The following is a 26,716-nucleotide window of genomic DNA, read 5'->3' as shown; positions in this document are numbered from 1 at the left end:
AGCAGACGCAAACATTTTTAGTACACTGGATCTCTTGTCAGGTTATTGGCAATGTGGCCTTGACCCTGAAACAGCACATAAAGCAGCCTTTGTCACCCCCAGTGGAGTCTATCAGTGGAAACGTTTACCATTTGGTTTGGCCTCAGCCCCATCCTCTTTCCAACATCTGTTGACTCAGGTTCTAAGAAACCTAAACTACAAAATTGCTCTGGTTTATGTAGACGACATTTTGATATTTAGCAAGTCCTTTGAGGAACATTTGAATCATCTCCAGTTGGTTTTTGACAGGCTCATTTCTGCAGGTCTTACTCTCAAGCCCAGCAAATGTCTTTTTGCTCGTCCTGAGGTGATATATCTTGGTCATAAGATTTCAAAAAAAGGAGTCCAGGCAGATATTTCTAAAGTAGAAGCTGTCGAGTCATTTCCTGTCCCCAAAACTGAAAAGAATGTTCGATCCTTTCTAGGCTTGACAAACTATTACAGGAAGTTCATTAAAGGGTATAGTCACCTTGCAACTCCACTTACTAGACTCCTCAGAAAAGATGTTCCATTTGAATGGTCAGAAAAATGCCAAAAGGCATTTGACCAACTCAAACAATCTCTATGTTCGTCACCTATATTGGCCTATCCTAATATGTCAAGACCATTTATTCTCACTACTGATGCCAGCGGCTCAGCTATTGCTTACATATTAGGTCAATTGGACTCTGAAGGTCAAGAAAGAGTGATTGCATATGGAGGTCGTTCTCTGTCTGAAGATGAAAAGGCATGGCCAATTAGTGAATTGGAATGTCTTGCTGTTCTTGAAGGAATCAAAACCTATCATGTTTACTTGGCAAACAGTCACTTCAAAGTATATACTGACCACCATTCACTCAAGTTGTTAAGTTCTATCAAGCAGTCAACAGGTCGTTTGGCAAGATGGTCAGTTCTATTGCAAGGTTATAGTTTTGATATCTGTTATAGGGAAGGCAGTAAAAATGGAAATGCTGACGGTCTGTCTAGAAGAGAATATTCTGTTTCTCAATCCTTTTCAGAGCCTGAAGACGTTATCCCCTCTGTAGATTTAAACCTAGTTTCAGTTGAACAAGAAACAAAGGAACATTTACAAGTAACATTTCTGTACAATTCTTGTAATTCACCAACCCCAAAAATCATGGAGATCACCACTGGCAATGCCACAGAACAACCAGTTCCAAGCACAAATGAAAAACATCCAGAACAAATTACTGAAGTAATTCCAGAGAATGTTGGTGAATCCCAAAAGGAATGTCACGATTTCAAACACATATATGGTTATCTTGAAACAGGTGTCCTGCCAGAAGATAAAAAGTTGGCAACAAAAGTTTTCTTAGAAGCTAGTCAATATGCCTTACTAGATGGTATATTGTTCCATTTCTATCAACCAAGAACACGAGGTAGAAAAAAGGATATCTTTGTTAAACAAGTTGCTTGTCCTCGTCAGTTTCGAAATGACCTTCTTAAATCTTATCATGAGTTGGGACACTTTGGCTTTGACAGAACTTATCTTGCTATCAAACAAAAGTACTTCTTTCCTGGAATGTTTCAAGCAGTTGCAGATTTTATTCGTGGTTGTGATTCTTGTCAGAGAGCAAAGCCACATGCTCATGCTAAAAGGGTTCCTTTAACTCCCATGCCTATTTTGGATACTTTCTCAAGATGGCATATTGATCTAATTGGTCCTTTCAAAGAGACAAAATTGGGTCATAAATATATCCTTATTGTGGTTTGTGCTTTTAGTAAATGGACAGAGGCTTTTCCAGTTAGGTCAGAAACTGCTGCAGACATTGCAGAGGTTCTTCACAAAGAAATCTTCTCTCGTTATGGAAGTTGTTCTAGCTTGGTCTCAGATCGTGGCCAAGGGTTCATGAGTAAACTCGTGGCAGCAGTTACACAAATTTACAATGTGAAACACTATTTCACAAGTTCTTACCATCCACAGACAAATTCTGTCGCTGAACGCACCAACAAAACAGTTATTCAATGCTTGAAAACTATTGTAGATGAAAATCAGTTAAATTGGGCCGAACTTCTACCTGGAATACTCATGGCTTTTCGAATGTCTCCTTCAGCATCCTCAGAATTTTCTCCTTATCACCTTCTCTATGGCAAAGAAATGAACTTACCAGTAGACACAACTCTTCTTCCAAAAACTGACTTAAACAAGAACCTAAAATTTCACATTGAAAATATTCTTGATTGTCTGAAGATAGCCAAAAGATGTGCAACTGACAACCTTCAATACTCACAGGAGAGGCAAAAGACACATTATGACAAGAATACTGCATTGCCACAGTTTGAAATACAGGACCTCGTCCTTATGCACAATCCCAAAGTTCCAGTTGGACACTCTTCTAAGCTTCATAGGAAAAATGATGGTCCATTCTACATTGTTGCAAAAGGACCTAACCGCACATTCAAGTTGCGTCGTTGTGAAGACAATAAGCTTTTAAAAAGCATGATCAATTCAAACAGATTAAAGAAATACATTCCCCCAGATCATCACCCAGATCAAAATGCTCCTCCCCCAGATGAACCCCGCCCAGACCCCCGAAGGACAGAACAACCAAATTTTCAACAACAAGAGCCCAACCCAAATTCTAGTCAAAATAGTCAAACTGATATACAAGATAGTGATGAACCCGTTGAAGAAAATTCAAAACAATTTTATGACATTGAAAAACTTCTACAACGTAGAAAGTACAAGGGTGAACCTCAGTTCTTAGTCAAGTGGGTTGGTTTCAAAGAAAAGACTTGGGAACCAGAACCATGAGAACAGAATCTTCCCATTCAATTAGTTCGTCAATTCCTGGCGACCAAAACTCAAGGAGGTAAAAGAAGAAAAAGGTCCATTAGGGACGCTGGTCTACAGGACCCAACAGTTTAAAAATTCATGTCAAAGTCAGACTTCTAGGTCAATCAACTCAGTCATTGAGTTCATTATAGCCAAAATTCTTCAGTTCTTTCAATTTGGTCTTATTTTTCATAATGCATACATATGACAAATTCATATAAATGAGTATACTCCATAGTAAAATTGTATTTCTCTAAGGTATCCTAATTATCTACACATGGACTTGGCATAATTTAGACTCATCTACTTTAAAATTCTTCAATCTTTTGTTTCTGTGTGGTGTTTGTCAAAATTATGAGGTTTCTCATGTAAAATAGTGCTACGAGGGAAGAGCTCTCCCTTAACCGACTCACACTACACATCTCTTTACATTCTTTCTTTGTTTTCTTTAGGTGCTTTGAGTTATGCCACAGTTTTTTCCTGGATTTTCTTGGTTGGCATATATGCCGTAAATGCAGATGGAGAAGTACAGATGCACCGCATCAACTATGGATTAACTTTTGCTAAGGAAGCAAACATTGTTTTCGGTAGTGAAAATTGGCTTCACACTTTTGAGATACCTCTTTCACACAAGATATCGTCAGTCCAATTCCCAAGATGTGATATAGTGCACCAAAATTGTCATATTCTAAATCAAGTCATTTCACAGTTATCAGCTGTCCGAACAGGAGTCACAGCAAATATAAATAACACTATAGATGTTATTCATAGATTAGTTAAGAAAGCAGATTTCAACTTAGATACCCGTTCCCAGAGTAGAAGTAAAAGAGGGCTTTTTGATTTTATAGGATCTTTTTCTCGTTCTTTATTTGGAACCGCTACAGTAAAAGATGTCCAAAAGCTAGCAAGACATATCAATATATTGGCTGAAAGAAACAATAAGTTTGCAAAAGCTATGTCACACCATGATTAAGAGTTATCATCATTCATGACAAATACTGACAGTCGTTTCAGTAATGTGATGCGTGGTATTCAGAAAAATTATGACAGTATCCAAAATGTAACTTTTGAAACTGCAAAATTTGTCGCTCACTTTGAAGATGTTAGTCTTAAGTTATCCAACCTGTTTATTGATCAAATGAATGATAGTTCTATTATTACAAAATATTTAGAGGAATTGAACATTGGAATTCATGAAATGGTGAAAGGAAAATTATCCCCCTTTCTTATTTCACCCAAAATACTTAATGATGCAATCAAGCACATTAAACTTATTCTAAGTGACAAGTTTAAAGGTTTTTATCTACTAAATTCAGATCCTGCATATTATTACTCAGAATGTAAAATGTTGTTTGCCAGAAAACATTCCACTTTGTACTTAACCGTAAAGTTTCTTATATCTACTTTTGCTTTTCCACTGTATTTGTACAAGATAACTTCATATCCAGTTCCTGTAAATGCTACAAGTACCCATGCAACTCAGATATTAGATTTACCAGAATATCTTGTAGTAACACTTAATAATCAATATTATGCATCACTGTCTTTTGATAAGTTGAGATCTTGTTCTGGAACAAACACATTATATTGTTCTCATAGTTTGCCTCTAGTGTCAGCTGTCAAAACTAATTGTATATCGTCATTATATTTCAATGCAAAATCAGATATTCACAAACAATGTGATTCTAGATTTCTGTTAAACGCAATACAACCTTCAATAGAACAAATTTTTGCCAACACACTTTTAGTTTATAAAACAAACACACTTGCATTTGAGTGTCAGAACAAACACAGCATTATAAAAGGTTGCAACTTTTGCTTTATTCACATTCCATGCAGATGTTCATTATCTACCGACTCAATTTTTGTTCCAAAGAAAATTGAACATTGTCAAAACAACACAGACACTATAACGGTATTACACCCAGTGAATCTTGCACTTATTCAACATTTCTTTTCACATGAAACATACAACTCTATTTTAGGAGATACTGTTTTCACTAAATCTATAAACATAGACATTCCAAAAATTCACATTTTTAACCACACATTTTCGAACATTTTGGCACAGGATAAAATTTTACATCTAAGTTTAAAAAGAATTGCAAAGGCAACACAAAAAGAACGTAAAGTATTCACATCACTGTCTGAACCACTTCTTGATGGCAAAATTACAGTAGACAATTCATGGCTTGATCTCAGTACAATTCTTGCTATTGCAGCATTAGGTCTGTTATCCATTTTAGCAATTGTATGCTTCACACTTGTCAATAAAATTCGCATACTCACAGCCACAGTACTTCTTCTACAAAAGATACCACAGGCACAAAGTACATCCATAGCTTCAACAATTCCATCATTTATTTACAAACAAATTTCGAAAACTACAACTCCAAGTACCATTGAAAACATTTTTAACACTCAGTGCAATCCATGGCCTTTTGTCATATTATCCATAATAACTACATTTACATTGACAATTTTTACATTCTATTTTTACAAAAGATCTACAAATAACAATCATACTAAAGTCGTTCTTGAAATCACAAATGGACTATCATGCATCACCATACCACTAGTCACACTATCACTTTGTCCTACAGATTGGGACATAAAGGTACCAGATACAATTACTAATATGAGAATTTCTGGATTTTTCATTACAAGATTACATGCAGACTGGCATGATTTTTGTATTCGTGGGACTAATACAAAACACGAAATTCCACTACCTCAATACATTTCAATCAATCCATACACTGCGAGAAAAGTACGAAAAATTTTAAACACACCATTCTTCTGCCATATTTTGCTCACACACCACAACCATTTTATGATATTGAAATAGAATATATAAATTATGTAAACCTGTATGCAACAGAACAATGCCTTTTTGTATTTTCATGACTTATGATAAACTCTCAAAATGACTTTTGTAAAATGTCTTTCTTACAAAAAGGGGAAACATTTATTTTTACTTTTGGATTTATCTACAATTTTGTTTTTCTTCGGGGTCGAAGAAATTTTCGACCTGGTGGGATATATGTGACAGTGAAAATTTAGGTGCAACTTCATGCCTTATATAACAGCTGCATTCAAACTTTAATAATTTAAAGAAATTTGTATTATTTGTTTCAAATTATTATGTTTTATATATGAACTTTTTAGTATGAAAATCTTTTATACAATATTTATGAATCAGTATAATTTAAAGTAAATTATATTATCTCATGTCTTAATACTCATAGCCACAGAAATTAACATTTATAATCTTTAGCAATTTATCTAAAGACACAGGACAATAGATATAAATAAGTTTTATTTGGACAAAGTGATATTACGTAATCTTGGGTCATTTACTTATTTACGAATCCCAATAATCCGTTTTATGTCAAGAAAAGTTAAGGTGAGATTTTTGTTAGCGTCCCCCTATATGACAGGGGCCACTCAAAGGATATTTTCTAATTAAACCTTTTGTTAACGTTCAAAGTAAACCTTGTGGAACCTCACCTGAAAACTAAGCAGGAAACTTTGTTAACAAGCGTCAGTGTTGGTCAGTTTCATTCCGACCAGCACTGAATAAAGTTGTATTCTTAAAAGCTTGTTTTCATTACAGTCTCGCAAGCAGCAGAACATCAGCAAACATACAAACAAGAACATCATCACTGCAATCAGTTGTCATAACCCCCAGAACACACCCAAAACCTCGTTCACAATAGTTTTACGTCGAATATATTTTGTGACCTAAAAGAACTAGGCGTTTCCTGTACTAAATTGGCTACCCCATGCATTCCTATTAGTACTTAAAATTCGGATACATGTTTTTGGAAAGTTCAATCTTGAATAGTTTTGCGTCGAATATATTTTGTGACCTAAAAGAACAAGGTGCTAGAGTAAAATGCCATGTTATTACTTTAAGTAATGGATAGTTGATTAATTCCGACTAGAATTAAAAAGATTGTGTTCATCAGCTTTGTATATAGATAAGAATGCTAAATGTTCCTTTTAATAGAAGGAAATAGATCAAGAGTATTTGAAATAAATTTAACAATTCATCGAGTTTCGCATCTGGATAATATGCGTGTTTGTTTGTAAAAGTCCTTAACAGTAACCATATTGTTTTGTTTCTAAAAATAGATGTGGGTAAGCCCATAGTTCGTGTCGACATGTAAAATAAATGTGATAGTAAAATACAAACGTATTAAAACCTCAATGTTCACATATCTGAGTTAGATAAGACAATCAAAAATAATCTAAACAATATATGTACATGTATATATACAATAACATTATCGCACTTCAAAGTGAAGAGGATGTTGTGTACCATGCTCTGTCTTCTGCTTCGTGAGATATAAAGTAATTGGATAATTGTGTGAAAAGTGCACATTATTCTCTTATTTGCTCTAAGTTGACTTGTTGGTAAACTAATTGTCCTGTCCATGAGCATTAACGAGCTATTTAAAACCTATACAGACTATCGCTTGTATATAACTATATTTGCTTGTATCACTATATGAACTATATTTACACAAGTCAGAAAATTTAGGGTCGGGCTTGGTATGTAAAATTCAACAACGTAAACATGAGCTCTGTAAATCTCTCACAAGTTCAACTGACTTGATATTTCATATCAAATCAAATATCATATTTAATAAAGCATATTTTACAACAGGAACACATGCATAATGTAAATAGCTAGGCAAACATGTAAAAATTAAAACAAGCAAGCTAACAAGAAAATAAACGCAAATTGAAAAGTATAAATATAAACATGTAACTGAGAAGCTCACTCGTGTAAATAGAATTGGTATGATTCAATGAGACAACTCTTCACAGTAGAACAAACGGCAAATAAAATAAAACAAAAAGTCATTTTACTGCCTTCAACAATGAGCAGAGCCCATGCCACATTAACTATATTTAGTCACTTTTCTGCCTTCATTTATGAGCAGGGCTCATACTGTATTAATATCAATAAGTCATTGTACTGTCGTCAACAATGAGCAGAGCCCAAGTCGCATTAATAACATTTAGTCACTTTCTGCCTACAACAATGAGCAGGGCCCATACTGCATTAAACAAAGTCATTGTACTGCATTCAACAATGAGCAGAGCCCATGATACAGCATTAATGAGTAATTAAAAACCAAAAAGAAAAATGTTAAACAAGTCAAACGAGAAAACAGTAGGCATAATTTATGTACATTTTTTTTTATATAGTAATCTAAAGCTATCGCGTCATCCGCCACACAATCTCTCATATAGTGTATTTCATTTACACGTCAGCTGAGCCATCTAACACATAGTGTATAATTGTGTATAAAAGTGGTAGAATCTATAAAGTAAATAAAGATTGAGGAATTTGCACTTATTGCCCTCGTGTGTATCTTGTGTGTAATAGCGCTAGGTGCGTCTTCAAAACGACTGCATGGTTATATAATTTATGTACATTAAAGCAGAGACATGTAAAAAAGGCCACGAATTAGATATATGACATCAAATTATAATAATAAATAACCCTTTCAGTAATCTTATCTTATCACCACCAGATTATCTTATACCTAATGAGATAAAAATCAATTAGAATAATTATACACCACAAAACATCAACTTTTTTTTTATATATATATAAATTCAACATACCAAGGTTAGAGCTTGACGAAATCTGCAAACCGCTGGAACCAGGTAGTGAATTCTTTGGATCATTGGTTCTCCTTCTTTTAAATCGTGTTTTCCTTACAAGTGCATCTTGTGCTGTGTGGAATTCTAAACGGGGGCTCCTGGTGTGAAGATTTTGTTGTGCCATTAAATTGATCACCGATCAATTAATGAGCCACTGACAAATTGGAAGCTGTCCCTGTCATTCGAGCATTGTATAACTTTTATGGCGCAGATACATTATTAAATTGTTCTAATAATCTCACAAACATAAGCATGTCGAAAGAAGCTGGATGTGTTCCTCGTGTTGATGGCATCGGATCGTGTGGTGACAGTTCGGTTTACCTTTTAATATCGTCGTTTGCTGACATTTGCAAATGAAAATCCTTTCTTGGAGAATTGTCTTGTCTCTACGATAGTTTCATTTCAAAATATTAGAATATGATATGCGGATGTCAATGATTTTTTACGATTGCATTTTTTGAAACTTTTACATATCTACAAGATTGGCTAGTGCAATGTAATGCTGACGAGTCATGTGACGTTGATTGACAAGAACAAGAACCGGATCCGAATGAGGCAATAATCATTTCTCTCATTCCCCCCCCCCCCCAGCATTCGTACACATTGCATAGTTTTCACCTGTGTCAGTCTGTTATCTAAGATTCTAGTTAGATACAAATTGCATTTATATTTCAGATTTGTATATTTTTTAGAGCTTGTCTTTTTAATCGACTTGGTAAGGATCATTTTTCTTTATGTCGATTGCTGTTCTTATGTCATCTTCTTGCTTAAGGAGTTCTTTCTGAAAGAAAACATTAATAACAGCAAATGTAGTTGTAATAAGAAGTAAGACTGATGTTATATACTGTATCATTAAAAGAAACATGCAGACTAAGTGTAAATTCGAAAGCCAACTAATTCCCAAACAGAATGTTATTGTAGCTAAATTGTAGCTGGAAAACACGGGTTTGAATTGCAGACAGCTTATTGAAGTAGTCTGCGTGTTGATCTCCACTCTATACTAAATTCTTACAAGTTTTTGTGACTCAACCCCTTTCTTACCAACCAAATTTTGTCATTTTCACAGCTTTCTGAATATTTTACCATAAGTTTAACTTCACATAAACCAGCCGACATAAACTGAATTGTACATGTATCACATTTTTACATGACATTTTTAAACCAAAGATTAAAGTCTAACATGTACTGCGTTACGTTTGGAAGACAAGTACTGTTAAAAATAACCCTTGTTTTCTGGAAATCGAAAACAAGTATTCCATGGAGGTTATATATAAGAAATCACAAGAAACCTCAAAAACATAACAAATCACAAGAAGACATCAACAGTATAACAATACATAAGAAAATCTCAACGATAAAACAAATAAGAAGGTTTCAACAATGTAACAAAATAGTAAGAGAACTTATAGTCATTGTAAAAGTATTGCCCTCCACAAGTAAAATCCTATTGTGTTTGTTAAACGATTTAAAATGGTAACAAGTTTGTTGTTAAACTATAGCGCAAAGGGTTTGATTAGTAGTGTGACATATTTCGAAGAAGTAATAGACATTTTGTAATGCTTCAAAGATGCAAAGAAAATTATTTTATTGATAAATGATTGGTACCGCCATGTCGGATATGTTAATTAAAAGCATCTGATATCAAAAGACGGATCTTTTGAATGTTGATAAAATGGAAAGCTGATTATTAAACACACCCATGGAATAAGTGGATTCCCATTTACTTTAGAAAGACGTAGATCTTTCCATTCCCTTCAATATACAAATGTAACGTAACCATATTCGAGTCATATTTTTGTTTGCAACTTAATTAATATGTTGCATTCAATATATGACTTGTTTGATTTGTTTTACGTTTGACATTTTGTGGGGTCTTTTAAAGCTGATTATATATGCAGTATAGGGGTTAACTCATTGTTGACGGCCGTACGATTACCTATAGTTGTTAATTTCTGTGTCATTTGGTCTCTTGTGATGACTTGTCTCATTTGCAAGCATACCACATCTTCTTATTTTTATAATTAGTCATTTAAAAGGCAGGTGGTGACCGAACGGATATTTGAAAACATTCAGTGACAGGCAAGAGGTAGGTGGTGTAAGGTCGGAAGAAGCTTGTTGGTCAACCTTTTTGCAACACTGTATACCGAATATGAGTCATAGTGTTGTCGCATATGTTGCTTTAATACCAAATGACAGTTCTTTATCAACAGAATTCACGGATAATTTGTTGATTGTGGATTGATTGATTTTCAGGTGCAATTATTTTATGCATTTTCAGGATGAAAACGAATTGATAATATAGATGGGGAAGAAAAGCGGGACACTTAGGCAGCCAAGGGCGAATGAAGTTACATGTATGTTTGGAAAGAGCAAAATTTTTGCCTTGCAACAGGAAACCTTCATATTTAGAGGACAAGTAGGGACATTTAATCGTATATATCTGCTGTATATGGCGAAATGTACCCAATATGCAATATGTGAAAAACTAAAAGGATGGGGCTGTGCGTGTGTATATATAAATTTTTCACAGCCATTTAGCATGGGTTTTAGTGACGGATAGAAGATCATCAAGGAAGACTAGGTGACAATATTTCGGTTCCATAGTCAAACCTTAATTAATTGACTTATGAATACTGGTTGTCCCTTTTGAAGCTTCGTTCCAAGATAGTTACAAAATAGTTTATGCCTTTGCAAATTGGTAGGTTATACGAAAATAACCGGACATTTTCCCACAATTCGGGGTTACCAATTGCAATGCATAATTTTATCAAAAGAATGCGTTAAAACTCTTTAATTTATATGTATTGTTTTACTCGTCGTCACTTTTACGCATACACATAATAAAAATCTAGTTACAATTAAAAATGCAAATACTCACCTCTCTTTCCTTTAAATGTCTTCCATTTCTTAATTTACTTTTTAAGTCCTTAATGGTATCTAATTTTTTTTGCAGGTCTTCCTCATCTTCTTCTAAAAAATTGTCGACTCTTTCATCGTCCTGCCAAAAGCTCTGTTCTATGGCTTTATCCTCGTAACGTGTAGGTTTAACATGGTAAGCAATAGGTCCAGAAATACTAAATCCAGGGTTAAAGTAAACCTCCTCTTGAGAATTGAATTCTATTTTTCCAGATCTTATTCGGCGTATTTCAATCAAATCTGACGACGGAGATTTTTCATTTGCAACAAAAATACAAGATTTTCCGTTATGAAATCTCAAGTCACCTCTCAAGCGTTTAAGATTATGTGTCGATACAAACCTTTCCCATGCTGCACTATTAAAAAGAATTGTTTCTCTCGACTCTGAACTATGACATAGAGATTTGAAACCAAGTCCATTTGTCAGAAAAAAATGAGTCGTTGGTTGAGTAATGTTTTTTTCTTCCTTGAAAAACACATATCGAAAATCTCGTGGTCGTTCTTCAATTGTTTCTTTTTTGCGATGTAGGAATTTCAAACTTTCATAACAGTTGGTCATCATATTCAATATCTTTTTGACATGATGGCCACATCAGTAAGCAAATGAAAAAATAAGCTACATCTTCGTAATCTCTTCTCATTTTTATCACTAGCTTACAATGCTCCATTATAGTCTTTGTTGAATCTCTCTTTTCACCACCAAGAAGACCTAACACTACATTTACTGAAACTAAATTAATTAAGTCTTTTGTGATTTTATCAGTTGTGTACTTTAAATGTTTTCTAATTTCGATGCTTTTTTTTTTATTCCGTCCTCTCTGTTGAAGGACATTGATCTGTCTTTAATGTTACGCAAAATATAGAAGATATTCATATAGGAGTTTCCACCTAATTTTATCAACCTTCTTCTATGCCAGTCATTTGTAACTTCAGGTAAATCAGAGTGGGGTGGTAATTCATCGCCGTTTGCTCCAAAAAATTCGCTGTAATCATTGTAAATAGAAGGATATCGATATTGTAAACCTCTATATAACCGATGTACTCTATCATGGCTAGTATCATCGTGTGAATAAAAAGTTGTATGAAAACACCGACATTGTTCAATTATAGCCAAAGCTTTTTCGCCCTCATCAAGAAATGTATTCAAAATTGGTTTGAAGATCATCCAATCTTTCAATTCTGGTGGTGAAAATGTATCATCGGAGACAAACATCATTACATGTTGGGCGAATTTGCATCGCATTTTCTTTTTAATAAATTTCAAGCAGTTAATTATGGTGTTTAACACACCCTGTATAGGATTCAGAATATGATCTGTGTTCCCTTTCCTCAAACGACTAGCATCTAGAAAATTACTATATGCTTCTAAAATAATCTTTAAATATTTTACTGCATCTTTTGGGCATATCATTGCTTTTATTTTAGCTTTTTCGTGTTTGAATTGATCAGCAAGGCATATTGCCAATGACTGATGACAGAATCCAGTAGCGACTTTAGTTCCCATTGACATTTCAACACTTAATCTTCCGTACTCTATTCCTTTCTCAAAATCTTTATGCTTTGAGCACAATCGTGCTAAAGTTTGTGGTATATATGGATCATTCACCAGAATTTTTGTAAATACGGTCTCCAATATCGTCCTTGCGTTTATCCACGATGTTTCACTCATGCAAATTTCCTCAACTAACGGAGAAAATGACGTTGTTCTGTCATCATTATATTCTTCCTTCAGTCTTCGTACCAGCATTTCTTTTGTGAAATTGATTAATATCTGTCTACCATAAGAACTGCTCTGCAGAATTGTACAATCTAAAAATCTTTGAGTGAGTGAACTTAAAGTTTCATTTCTTTTTGTCAGAATCTGAAGGAGAACAGGTTCTGCAAGTGCCGGGTGTGACATTTTAACCTGTTTTCCACTGGCGGTTTCTTTCTGTTCTATAACTAGAAATATTTTTAGAGCATTAGACATATTTTTCTCCCAAAGAACTGTTTTCGTTAGACTGTACCCCATTAAATTGTCGCAGCATTCGACCGGAATGAAGGCACTTGGTCCTCGTTTAGTTTTTGGAGTGTAAGTTGACAATATAGCTGTGTATGCTAACAGCTCAAATTCATTTGATGAAACGTCTATGTATAAAAGAAATGTGCTTATTGTGTTTCTGATGTACGATGGACTGAAGCCTTTTCTTTATATCATAAAAGAAAGCAAATAGTCTGGTTGACAGTTGGCTCCTTTCTCTTCTAATTCTTTATATTTCCTGTCCATCCATTGCTTTTCTGGTTTGTCAAGTTTTTGTTTCAAGTAATAAAATATTGCACTGGAAGTGTTGACTGAATAATCATGCTGAATTGAAGGTATATAATGAATTTCTGTTTCGCGTTGACACAATATGCAACAACAAACTAAATTATTCACTTTTGGATTTGAGCGATATTCAATATAAATTTGACGCCGCAAATCTTCAAATGTAAGGTCTGATTGTTCAAGGTCGTCTATCAATAACAATAATGGTTTTGCATTGTTTTCGCTCTCTTCTTTATGTCTCCATAAGGACATCACATTTTTTGCTGTCCTTTCTGTTATCTTAGTTATGATTGCACAACGACAATTTTTTTCGAAACGTCCAAAGCAAATCACGGGCAAGAGTGGTTCCTCCAGCACCCGGTTCGTGTGAAATTATAACTGTTGATAAAATTTTCTGGTCACCCCCAAGAATTTTACTAATGGTCGATTCTACACGATCAAAAATTTGTCTTTTTAGGACATGGGTTCTAAAATAAAAATTAAACCACTCCACTTTTTCACCTCTATAGAAACTTAATTCAGTTTTTGATGAGAATTCTTCTCTTTCATTTTCTGTTTGGAATTCTTTGTTTTCACACTGTTTTGCACTTAGTATATTGAACTCGGCTAAAGTTTCTACAAATTTTGCATCAGCTGGAACGAACGCCCCACTTGAAGTAGGTAAAATAACATTCTCTTGATCCTTACACCCCGTAAGCTCTAGAAATGTAGCATTTACATGTTCCCAAGTCATTCCTTTACCTGATATGCTATATTCATCAATTTGTGCCGTCATATCTCTATATTCTACTTTAAATCGCTTAAGAACATTTTCAGTTGCAATGATAACCATTTGCTCCCATCCAAATCTAATAGTCATTTCTCGAATTGTCTCAATGATCCCATCAAAATTATTTGAAAACAGCAACACTATAACAAGTGCTCGTCCTTTTGGAATTATTTCCTTTTGACTGAAAAAAATCACGGCATCTCGAATGCCAGCTGAATAGTCTATTGTCCAATTTTCGGGGTTTTTGCACGGTTTACACGGTTTAATATCTTTTCTTCCATTGCAAAATATCCAAACAGTTTTGTTTTCATCAGGTATACCTAGCTTGGATGCAAGGTCAAGCTTGCTTCCTGCAAGATCAAAAAATATTTCCTCGTCTTGAAGAATTGATCTCTCTTCATTTCTGTGAGCAGCACACAAACCGTCTTTGTTAGATTCGTCATCAAAATTAAAGACTGCGTGAAAATTTATTACTTTGATGAATTTCAAGCATTGAATCTAATGCTCGCTACGTTTTTGTTCTTCCGTTGGTTTATTAAAACAAAGTATAGGCCAAACAGAATTATCTAACATATTTGAACCTCTGGATATGATTCTTCTAAGTTTATCCATAGGAGTTTCAGGGGATTCATACATCTCTTGGCGTGCCATTTGTTTTTCATCTTCCTCCCGTTTACGAGTGATGTCTTTTAACTCTGTCTGTAGAAATAATTTTTCTTGTTGTTTAGTTTTTGAATAGGTGCCAACCCCTTCCCTTACATACAAAGTATTTTCTTTCACAATATTTGAGGAGTTCGTTATGTTGTTCCTATTTATTCTAAAATAAATGTCCTTGCAGAAAACCGACGATGGTTCAATGTCAATCTCAATAACGTAAGCTTGGGAACAAGGTAGACGAGAAATAACTGGAACAAAGACTGGATTGCTGATACATTTATCAGCGGTTTGGCTTACAAAACTCTCAAAACATCTCAAGATTGCAGTGCGTAAAGATTCGGTCCATATCCTTCTGATATCGCCTTGAACTGAATTTAATGGTACACCAACAATTTCGCCATGTTTATATTTACTCTTGCCGTCAGGTGTTGAATCACTTATACCAAACATTATAGTACCATTTTTTCTCGAATTCATACAACCACATGCAAATTTTATCGTTTCTTTGTTCATAAAGAGACATACAGCATCACTTCCTTTACTTATCAGATTCTCTGGAACAAACTTGTATTCGTAACAGCGATACGACACTGACCCATTATGTTCCGTCGTTGATACTCACTTACCCTCAGTATATTGTATTTCTGATGACTCGTCTTTGAAACGCCGTGGAATCTGAATATTATGTGAAGAACTTTTGGTTCCCTGTACTTTTTCGTCCTCTTGGTTTGCCTTTGTAACTGATATTTGTTCTGCATTTTGCTGATCTATGTTCGTCTGTTCAGGAATTATCTCGTCACCAGTCATCTCAATTGAACTTTCTCTATTGATAACAGCGCTGCCGAATAATGAATTTTCTGCCAAAGATTGTCCAGATGATTGAAGTGCTTCAGGATTTTTTTTCATCAACTGTACGTTGTCCACAAAGTTCACTTGGAATGCATTCTAACACAAAATCAAACGAACTATCATCGGGAACGTATGTCCAGTACTTAAAACCGGTTTTAAGTGTAAAAAATAGTTCGATGGCCTTCTTTTTTCCTGGATTTTCAAGATATGTACAATAACAGTCAGTATCTTTTAACAAGATGTTTTTATTAATTAACAGGAAAACATAGCCTGATTGACCTTTTGAATTTTATTCCATAGAAATGACCCGTGTTTTTTATCGAGACAATTCTCCTGTCCGTCGGGACAATCGGTTAATATGAAAAATAACATTTTCTTTTCGAAAACGTTTCGATCTTTCCAGTCACTGTGTATAATTGTCAGTAAACATGTTTTATTTTTTGATTTAGTTTCACAGATATCAAGTTGTAATACATTTCTAATATATGAATCCCACTCCTTTGGCAACAAATAGGCATGTTTTTTAATGGGGGTTTGAAATGCCAAAGGATTCTTATCTTTTGCAGTCACCTGTAAAACCTGTTCTTTTTGAATGGGTTTTGACTGTAACAACCTGTTATTGTCAAGTATCTCGTCTCTTTAAAAGAATTCTTCTGTATATTACACCTAACTCTTTGCTCCCTGGAACTTCCAATTGTAGTTCTTTCGTATCTTTGTATGAAAGAAAAACGAGACCATCGATTTGTTCATCTGCTATTACTCTGCATATTTCATTAATGTCATTTGACTGAACGGTCACTGACTTACGGATAAAGTCTTGCACCTCAGTCACAGTCCATTTCGCCATTTCAATTTGTAAAAGGTTTTTCAAATGATTGCTACTTCTTTGATTAAGATATAGTAATATCTTTTTTGCCATTCCATACGGAATGGTAAGTTCTGATTTCAAATCGGAAGTGGTAGATTTTTCATAAGACAATATTGTTTGGCCGTCTAAATACTCAAACTTGGGATATTTTGCAATATCGTCCTCAGTTAATCCTACTTCTTTTATTAACCAATCTCTGACATCATTTTCTGTACTTTGTTTTGTTATGAATTCATCTAAAAAGAATAAAACAATCTCAGACTGTTGTCTTTCAAATTCAAAATTAACATTTGTTTATTTGAATGAACCATTAACTTTTTGGTACTTCATTTTACTAGATAATATTATCTTATAATATATGATGATATGTTATCGAAAACATATTAATGATTCAGGAGAAAGTGGTTTCTCGCTGCATTGAAGACCGATTGGTGGCCTTCGGCTGGTGTCTGCTCTTTGGTCGGGTTGTTGTCTCTTTGACTCATTCCCTATTTCCATTCTCAATTTTATGAATAAAATCTGATAGATAAATTGTGTGAATTTAGAACTCGACTCTAAAACGGGATTTAACCTAAATTAATAATTTTACGTATTATATCTTAATATATTTTAAAACCTCAAATTTCCTCAAGTCACGAAAAGATGAAACTTCATTTTACCCATCCGCATGATGATATGATTAGACATTTAGTAACAGGTGCCCCGACTACGTTTTCTCATTTTGACGATTACCGCCATTGGTCTGGCAATGTCTTAGTGATTCACATATTTTAGTATTATATTTCATAATATACTTGGCTATATGTCAATAAAAGAACACACCAAAAAAAAAAATGCAAAGAAACAATCTTCTAGAAGACATTACCCGCTTGAACTTTTAGGACAGGGTTAATATTCCGTTATGAACTTCATCTTATAGTTTTCTGAAGTTGTGATTAGTAAAATAATACATATTATAGTCATATAAGTAGATTGGAAAATTAACTGTTTACAAAACTTTGAATTTTTGAAATACTAATGTTTTTTTACCTCAAGAATAGATTACCATAGATGTATTTATTAGTCAAACTTTTATAATCTTTCGGTCCTCAATGCTCCTCAACTTTACCTGGTTTGAAACTGTATTTCCATTGTCTAATCTTGAATTGATGAAATATCTCTCATGTTGAAAACAAGGTGTTACCTGTAAAGGAAAAGAACCAGCTCAAAATCTGATGATTGGATGAGTTACGGGTTATAACCTTCATCAGGTCACTCAATGGATCAAAATGTTTTAACAGGTGTTCATGAAATTAACAGCCTTGTGGAATGTTGAAGGCACTCGAAGGGATTTTCGAAAATTTGGAAAATTTATTTGATAATCATTAGAGAAACAGATTCTGAAATAGGTACTCGTGGATTATCGGATGTATCCAATCTTGATAGATAAATTATCAATTTTAAAGTCCACGCAAAGGCTCTGACTTTAAAATTTGATAATTTAGCTATCTTGATTGGATGAATCCGATAATCCACTGGTACCAATGTAAGAATATATATATAAATGCCATTTAGTTTTAACTAATTCACGGGTTACATTGATATAGAATCAAGTTGAGGATAAGGTATTTTATTTTGTGTCTGACAACTTAGTATGAATATCAATATGACATTCATATTTTCAATTGGATATAAATGCCTCCATAGTATTTCATGTATGTCATGCAACAACAACAACAAAAAATGATTGAACGAACTGACATTTTCTAAGAATTAAAAAAGAATGGAATTTCATCCGATTTCACCTGGATAGATGCACTCGCGATAAAAAAATTGGCTAGCGAAATATTGCGTTTATTTTTAATCGCATTATAAATATTTTGAACATTCCAATATTTACATACTTTAAAAAAAAAAAGATACTTGTTTATTCCAAAAAATTCATGTTTACAATTTCCTCAGTTGCCCAGGATGCAAACTGGGGATTCCCGTTTACATGTAAAACCAACTGTCCGGGAAGCAGGGGGCTGAAAAGGGCACTGTATTACCAAAAAAAGTAGTACATGTATAATAATACTTACATTCTTTTATATGACAATGAATGAAAAAGAACATATATTTAGAATGTAATACTAGTAATAAATAATATAACATTATAACATAATCGAGTGCACCTCTAAATCAGAATAACATAACATTATAACATAATCGAGTGCATCTTTAAACCACGGATAACCTAATACAAATTAAGAAAGTTTCAATTTTTTGTTTGTTTTTTCATTAATTTCATTATCAATTTCTAAAATTTGTAAGCAGTCGATTGGTATTGAACTTTTGACTCTTGAAAATTCCGATATACAGTTTATTTTAACCACAAGCTTTTAAAAAATAGAACAACAGCTGTTAACTTCGTTGGTTTCTTCGTTCCATATGTCTTTGATATATTTCATGTTACTTTTTAGAAAGGAAGAAAAAAACAATGGCTTATTTTGGAATGAAATTTTTGAATTACCAAATAGTCCCATATTAAGTACTTCGTTCTTTGTTTTGGGATTATCTCCAATTTTTAGAAAATCAGACCATGTATAAATCATTTTCTGATAAAATAAAGGAATATTTTTAAGAATTAGTCCTTTGATATTTGAACATTTACATAAAAAATATTGATCATTATACTTGTTGTCAAATTGTCGAAGCCAATACTTGCCAATCGCATTCCAGCTTTCTGACGGTTCATGAAGAATGCGATATAGAGACTTTATTTGCTTACTTCTAATGAATAAGTCTATACTAATCATGCCCATTCCACCCTTTGTTTTATCAAGACAAAAGACCCGTCTTTCTATTTGGTTAACTTTCCCATCCCATATAAAATTCCAAATAACATTGTTTATTTCTTTTGAATATTTTTCAAGAATTCCCCGCATGTCAATTTCATAACTGCACAAAGGCAATATGATTTTTTTTACTATTAAGGTTTTACCACTAAATGAAAGTTTCCTGCTTTTCCACACGTGGAAAAAGTTTTTAATTTTTTCGATAATGCTTTGCCATATAGCATCATTATCAATTTCATATCCGTGATTTACTCCGAGGGTTTTTACATTACCTGTAATCCATTTAATTTTATAAGATTTTGTTTTTTTCCTTTTAAGAGATCCTATAAGTAAACCTTTGGTTTTATCAATATTAAATTTAGATCCCGAAGCTTTTTCATATAGCGTTAGAACATCAAAAGATTTTCTACTGATTTCTCATTTTTGTTAAAAAGCTGAGTTTCATCAGCAAACATGCATAATCTAGTTTCTATACTTTTACCCCCTCACCAGGTATCTTAATTCCTTCAATTTCCTTGTTACCTCGTATTGCACATGCCATTGATTCTGCTTGCAAAATGTATATAAGGGGTGCTATTGTACAGCCCTGTCTGGCCGAACGAGTTATCGAAAGTATTTTGAAACATGTCCATTTGTTTTTATACAAGTTATAGCATCATAAAGTAACATTTTGATCCATTATCTAAATTTTCCCCCAAAATTAAACTTTTCTAATACAAAATCCACCCATTCCCATTCAACTCTATCAAAGGCTTTTTGTTAATCAAGATTTATTATTATTCCATCTTCATCTTCGTTGTCAATATAGTCTATTATATCTTGAATTAATCTGTTAGCATCACTAATGTTTCTTCCTTTAACAAATCCTTTTTCATCTGGATGTATTATTTTTGGTAAGGCTTTTTTCAATCTCATTGCCAGAAGTTTTGCTATGATTTTATAATCGGTGTTAAGTAATGTAAGAGATCTCAAGTTTTTAATATTTTCTCTTTCACCACCCTTATGTAATAACGTAAGAACCCCTTTATGTTGTGATTTACTTAAGACATTTTTATCAAATATTTCTTGAAGGAGTGTAAAAAAATCATATTTTATAATATCCCAATACAAAATGTAAAATTCAGATATAATGCCATCCTCACCTGGCGATTTGTTAGTCTTTAGATCTTTGAGCACTTTTTCTAGTTCTTCCATATTTATTTTACTTTCAAGCATCTCCTTATCGTCGGAACGTACCATATTTTCAATAAATTGGCAAAGCTTTTCACCGCACTGTTTGTCCCACCCTTCAGAAGCAAAAAAATAAATAAAACAAAAGATTTTTTAATTCTGTGGTACCGACGTCATTATTTTGATGTGATGTCATTCAGTCTAGTTTTTTGTCTAAAGTACAATTAAAGTCTCCTGATACTACGGTGTAGTGTTCAACGCTATCATTGTCATAAATTTTATTTAAATTACGCAAATTTTCGTAGAAACATATAGAATGTGTTTCTATCGGAACCGTTGTTCGGTGTATATACATTAACAATATGATATACAGCATTAACTCTTTTTATGTCACACATTTGACATCTTCCGTTTTCATCGTGATAAATAAAAGTTACATTTTCTGAAAATTTCTTTTGCAAAAGGAATCCCACTCCCCTTGAATTAGAAGTTCCACAATTCCAAACGGATTCACCTCCCCCAATTTTTTTCCAGTCATTACTCCAGTTATCAATATCAGATTTCAAACAGTGTGTTTCTTGTAGACAAATGAAATCAAACTTTTTTGAAACCAACAAATTAAAAAATCACATCTCGTTTTTTATTGTTTCGTAAACCATTTACATTTATTGAAGCATTTGACATAGACATATAAAGTTCGATATTTTTTTTTCTTTCGTCATTTAAATGTTTCACTTGAATGCTTTGAACCTGGTTATGTCTATTCGGTAAAATAAACTTAACGGATCCTTCATTTGTATACCTGTGTGTAAACAAATCAGGTAAAACTTTAATTATCAAGCGTAGTTTTAAAACCGTAATAGGTCTAATAAACAGATACTTATTCGTATTCTCCATATATAACATTATTAAGCGTCGTTTTGAATCCGTAAAAGGTATAATAAACAGATACTTATTCATGTTCTCCATATACAAACGAAAAATATGTTTAAAAAAGTGGACATGATATTTACAGTGATACATTTGTGTTTTTTTTTTGTTTTTTTTAAATATTTGTTTTTTAACAGTTTAATCAGATAAGATATTCTGAGTGTTTATTTACATGATTTAATCATGATCTATGCCTGTCTCTTTTCTTGATACTTTGGATGTCCGGTCTGCTGATGTTGGAGTAGTTTTGTCACTTCTATTGCGTTTGCGATCAATCGGAGTGTTTGATACGGTAAAGTTTGTATTTGGGCTATGAAGAAACTCACAAAGTTTACTGTTAATTCTTTGTGCGCCTTCTGTGCAGACGTGTACCCCGCTACTGTCATTTTTATCAAACAACGCTCTGACTACAGCTCCGTGTTTATAAAATTGATCATTTATATCAACAAATGCTACTGATTGTTTTCGAACACAAAGCTTTTTCATGAAACTATTTAAATTTTGGTTGTAATTCATTTATTTTCTTAAATTGAGCGCCGTTGCCTTTACGCGGTATGATATTGCAAATACCTATTTGTGCCTCTGGAAAGCTAGACTTCACACGATTGACAGCGCTTGTTACAAGAGTCACTTTATTTCTATTTATGTCATTTGTGCCTAGACAGAACACAACGTTTTCAATATCTTTGTTTTCAGTTTTTTGTAAAGCTAGATCAATGTTTTGTTCAATTTTGTTAAAGGATCCTCCAGATATTGAAGCGTTTACTAACGAATCGTAGGAATGTCCGAGCCTAATACAACTAAATGCTCCAAGGAGAACACACACTATCTCTCTTTCACAATTTGCGTTGTCTGATGAGATGGATTCTTCGTCGTCTTCGTCAGTGTGAATGTTTTTTGTATTGTCTTGTCTTCCCTCTAATATTTCAGAACCATAACTGCCTAATTCCTTTTTTCTGTTTCCTGTTTGTACTGTTCACAGTTTCGTCTGGCGTGACCTTTGACGTTACAGTAAGAGCAGTATCCTTCACTTGTACAGGCGTAAGCTACGTGACCTATACCACAACAATTGTAACATCTCTTTTGATTCATGAGACTTGGTTTGTCCATACATCTGTATGAAGGATGACCTGTGATATGACAGTATATACATGGAGTGCGATTGTTATCAGCAAAAAGTCTTACTTCAAAACGATCAAATGATGTTCTATTCGGGAGCACTGCATCACATTCCAGAATATCAATATACCGAGACCCATTTTCGATGTTGGTGCCTTTGATGACGCCTCGTTTTATAGAGCCTTGAACCACTTTACAAAATCTATACATCTGAGTACAAATGTATAAGTTTTCCAGTTCGTAAGGTGTGTCTTTTATTGTTACATGACAAATTAAACTCTCTACTTCATAAAATTTAATAGATCTGTCTCTTGGCGTTATGCCTTGAGCCGCTAGCTTGTCTTTTTTTTGTTTCAGGGTTTTTTGAAGTTACTATACAGTCTTTTTCAGTGATTTGAATAGATAACACATCCTCAATATTAATTACTTTACCTACTTCTGACAAAACTTCATCATGCGATATCCCTTTGAGGTCCCTTATGTATAGATAATTGTCTGTTTATTTTAGAAATTTTGGGAGTTCCGTTCAAGATGTCAACAAATAGACATGTATACATCACAAATACTAGATTTTTTTGAAATTAAGTTAGCGACATTTACTCACATATTCATCATTTGGTAAAAACCATAAGAATATCTTGAAAAATTGCGCCAGAAAGTTTAGATATAAGGAATTTATAACACTTTTCCGATGAGCAAAAAAAACTCACACATCCATTTTCAAGGGGACATAATCAATAGGTCAATATTTACATACTTAATAGAGTGTTAATATTACATCTGATGATTTAAGCCTATTCCAACTATTTCAGTATGCATGTGCCTGTCCCAAGTCAAGAGCCTGTAATTCAGTTGTTGTTGTTTGTTACTACGTTACATATTTGTTTTTGTTCATTTTTTGTACAATAATTAGGCCATTTGTTTTCTCGTTTGGATTGTTTTACATTTGTGATTTCGGGGATTTTTATAGCTGACTGTACGGTATGGGCTTTGTTCATCGTCGAAAGCTGACATTTTGATGTTATTTCTGTGTCTTTTGGTCTAGCGGAGATTGTCTCAATGGCAATCATACCACATCTTCTTTTTTATGTTAAAACTACATTGTTAGATAATTGATTTAATCTTTGTACTGATAAATCTACACTCGAATAGATTTGTATTTTATGTGTTTCTATTTATATTAATTGAATATGCTATTATATGCATTTAGATGTAACCTGCATGCAATCTGAGCAGGTTTCCTAAAACAATCTTGAATGTTATATAAATTAAAAACCAAACTTTGCTTGTATAATTCTAAAATTTATAAATATATATTAATTTTGTAATTTATGGTTGTACTTAATCTTCATTAACTTTGCATTTTAGAGTTATATAAGTTCAAATCACACAATGCTTTTCAGTTTGGATGCATAAATTAGAAGGCTCTATTTTAAATTCTCAACATGCGTCCACTTTCAAATTTTAGAATTGTTCAAGCATGGTTTGATTATAATTTGTATAACATTAAAGAATGCTTTAAATAGAAAATCCAGCACAGATCGCATGCAGGTCTCACCCAAATGCATATGATAGCATATTAAATGAATCATGTTCAATCCATTGATATATTAATAAGACACTATATCAGTTTATAATTGGTACGTATTGAAATATAGTTATTTTTTAAGAAAGACAGTATAACTAGTATACCAGATATTAAATGTACATAACTCCTATTGCACATGCAAATCACAGATACGCCTAACTTACTAAGATCGAAAACCTGCAAGAGTTCATTTTACACAACAGTATCTTTATAAAACTGTCCATATGTTCACCAAGGTGTAAAATGCAGTTAGCTATGTTGAACACAGGGTGGCGGTTTCAAAGAGGACAAAAAGCTATCGAGGTAAGTGAACGAATAAATATTTCCGCTTTGAAAAAAGTTAGCAACAAATAATATTTTGCACGGAAGGAACCGATCCATAATCTATTTCCAGGAATCGGACGTTCCCAGTGCTCTGTTTCCTCAAACACCCCACTTCAGTTTTCCATGTCGCAGATCTAAGACTTCAAATGGAAGTTTCATGATAAAACCATACTTTTGGCCATTTTCGAGTTTACTTTAAATAAAAATGAATACCTATCCCCGAATTTAACCAAATGCTAGCTTATTATTCAAAATATTTTGTATTTATATACATTTAATGTATCGCATGGGGAATTATATTTTCGTCTATTAAGATGAAATGAAGCCTGCAAGACTTACATTAAAAAGTACAGAGGAACTATATTTGGCGAATAGATAGATTGTAAGTTGTAAAAAGTAAAAACACAAAAATACCGAACTCCGAGGAAAATTCAAAAAGGAAAATCAAAAATCAAAAGGCAAAATCAAAAATCAAAAGGCAAAATCAAAAGTCCAAACACATCAAACGAATGGATAACAACTGTCATATTCCTGACTTGGTACAGGCATTTTCTAATGTAGAAAATGGTGGATTGAACCTGGTTTTATAGCTAGCTAAACCTCTCACTTGTATGACAGTCGCATCAAATTCTATTACATTGTCAACGATGTATGAACAAAACAAACATACTCAAAGAGTAAAAATGTCAAAAATAGGGGTACAGCAGTCAATATTGTGTTATCATCTAATATCACTATAAAAACAACAAATGTAACGAAGTAAGTTACAAAAAAACTGCAATTTTAACCTTGATCACGTCACTATTTTAATCCATGAAATCGAAGTCAGGTGAATTCTGTCTGACTGGCATTAATCCCAACCAAGGAGCCAACATATCAATATAGTTATCATTTACACATAATGAGTGAGAAATTCACATGACAAAAATAACTTTTTTTTAAGCGGTAGCTCAACCATGATAATGAGGTATAGGACAGTAGGCATTTTACAGACGGAAACCTTCTAACATAAGGTATCTCTATATATACTTAGTATGAAGCATCCATGCCTTCTACCCTAAAAGATATAAAGTTTTGTAGAAATACTTTACGCCACCGTCGGATCATATATGATACATTGGATACAATCATAATTATCTGAAAGACAACAAGAAGTTCAATACGGAAACATTAAATTTGATAAAACGTTAATGAAATATGGAGTGCATCAAGTGTCTATGTTATGTCTCTGTTATTTTTTATTTATATAAATGATTTACCACATCATGTTACACAATCCAATATGGATTTATATGCTGATGATCCAACATTGCATTTTGATAATAAGAAAATTGAAAAGGTAAACAGTAAATTGCAAAATGACTTAAATGGTATACAATCTTGGTGTAACAACAACAGTATGAAAATTAATACACAAAAACAAAGTGTATGAAATTGTGTTCAAAACGAAACACTTACACGCCTATCAGAATTTTGATTACCATCAACGAAACATGTATTGAGAATGTCCATTCTTTTAAGTTACTTGGAATTGACACTGATAAAAATTTAAGCTGGGAAGATCATGTAGATAGTATATGTAAAATTATCTCATCTAAAATATCACTTTTGTATAAAGTTTTAAAAAAAAATACAAGACATGCTACCATATATAGATTATTGTGTTTCAGTTTGTGGAAATGTATTACAAAAAGATTTCAGAAATAATCATAAAACTTCATAAAAAGAGTAGCAATAATTATACCTCAAAGTGATAAATCATTTCCATCTTATTTTATGTTTTTCTTATTTAAAATGGCTTTTACAAAAAAATAAAATATCAACAATCAATTCTAATGTTAAAAATTGTTAATGAACGAACAACTGATTACTTAGCAATGCTAAACATTTATGATGTTCAACACTACT

At 33.2% G+C, this 26,716-nt stretch overlaps 1 pseudogene; it reads right to left on the bottom strand.

Moving 5' to 3' along the window:
- Nucleotides 1–9,200: 9,200 nt before the first annotated feature.
- Nucleotides 9,201–20,916, bottom strand: LOC134726368 (sterile alpha motif domain-containing protein 9-like; annotated as a pseudogene).
- Nucleotides 20,917–26,716: the final 5,800 nt, after the last annotated feature.

The sequence above is a fragment of the Mytilus trossulus genome, chromosome 7 (assembly GCF_036588685.1).
Source record: "Mytilus trossulus isolate FHL-02 chromosome 7, PNRI_Mtr1.1.1.hap1, whole genome shotgun sequence".
Lineage (NCBI taxonomy): Eukaryota > Metazoa > Mollusca > Bivalvia > Mytilida > Mytilidae > Mytilus > Mytilus trossulus.
The sequence above is the reverse complement of the archived record's forward strand: the minus strand, read 5'-3'. Positions and strand labels throughout refer to the sequence as shown.